We start from the raw sequence: 1,462 nt of genomic DNA on the forward strand, positions 1-1,462 counted from the left end.
TGTGTGTGTGTGTGTGTGTGTGTGTGTGTGTGTGTGTGTGTGTGTGTGTGTGTGTGTTGTGATAAAGTACTTCCAGTGATTACTGTTTACCATACATTCACTTGACCTCCAAATGTCTCAAGTGATAGAAAATAGCATTAGAACAACAAAGATTGTGTACAAACAAGAGCTAGAGTATTCAGAAATTTTACTCAAGTAAGAATAGTGATACTTTAGTTAATAGTTACTTTTTTGGCTGGGTTTGTGTAGTTTATTTTAATTTTGTTTCACCGACACACTGTAAAATTACACACTACACCTCCATACAGGTGGCGATAAGCAGCTTAAAACCAGTTGCGAGGAGAAGAAGAACTTTTGTCCTACTAGGTATAGATATACTAGACATGTTTCAGCATTATYTCATGTATTTGTTTAGGTCCTGGTTAGTCCTGATTTTAACACAGACTCATCTCATTTAAGACCTAAGTTAGAGTCTTTTAGACTTTTAGTCCCTTTGTTCTATTAATGGATTTCTACCAAATAAATGTTGTTCAATTGTTTTGTACAAAGTTGTTTCTAGTTTATTGTAACAAATGTTATTTTCAATTCAGTGAACGAGCACAAATATTACAAATAACAACTAAAAAGCTCAGATTAAATTGAGAGCTCCTTAATTAGTCTCAAGCCTTGTCCTTGAAGTGGTGACTATAGGAGTTAAACCTTAATTATTTTTCTCCTTTTTCTTATTTTGTTTTTTGTAAACTGAAGATAATTTTTGATTGAATTTATTTATTTGAGAAAAAGGGGCATATATAATAAGATTTTTTTCTTCTTCTGCTACCTTTCATTTAATTTATGATTTGTATTTTTGTTTGTTGAATTTATGTTGTTTTTAAAGAAATGAATAAACTTTAACTAACTAACTAACTAACTAACTAACTAACTAACTAACTAAATATAGAGACTAAATGAGTTAACAGTTCATGTAAAAGGGGTATAATTTAGAAGATACACATTTCAGTGGTGCAGGGGGTAGGAATTCACCTTGCAACCAGAGTGTTGCTGGTTCCATTTCCTGTCTGAGTGCATACCATTGTTGTGTTCTTGGGTAAAACACTTAAGGCAACTTCCTCGTGTAGAAATCTGTTGGTGTGACTGAGGTGGTCTGGAGGGACTGTAGGTGCAGGATGGCAGCCACACTTCCACCACCAAGTGTGACTGAGGAGTGAATAAAATGCAGGAAATATTAAAATGTCTGAGTGTCTAGAAAAGTGCTATATGGGCCTAATGTGTTATCATCATATATTTGGAGTTACTGATTGGTCCAACATAGCAGAATATTTTTTCCCATTTATTCTCAACTTATGGGAAATCATTGTTAAAGAAACGTATAAATTTTAAAGGCACAGTTTGTAGGATTTTGTTAATTCTTTTAGACGAAATTGAGATAATCACTAATGACAATAATAAAAACATGTCTAAT

General features: G+C 33.0%; 1 protein-coding gene and 1 long non-coding RNA gene across 2 annotated transcripts in view; one reads left to right on the forward strand and one right to left on the reverse strand.

Moving 5' to 3' along the window:
- Positions 1-1,462, reverse strand: part of samd10b (sterile alpha motif domain containing 10b) — a 68,527-nt gene that overhangs the window by 63,963 nt on the left and 3,102 nt on the right. The gene's annotated exons all lie outside the window — the stretch shown is intronic.
- Positions 1-1,462, forward strand: part of LOC106523569 (uncharacterized) — a 3,919-nt gene that overhangs the window by 1,257 nt on the left and 1,200 nt on the right. The window lies entirely within an intron of this gene.

This window comes from Austrofundulus limnaeus, unplaced genomic scaffold (assembly GCF_001266775.1).
Source record: "Austrofundulus limnaeus strain Quisiro unplaced genomic scaffold, Austrofundulus_limnaeus-1.0 Scaffold3, whole genome shotgun sequence".
In the NCBI taxonomy this organism is placed as follows: Eukaryota; Metazoa; Chordata; class Actinopteri; order Cyprinodontiformes; family Rivulidae; genus Austrofundulus; species Austrofundulus limnaeus.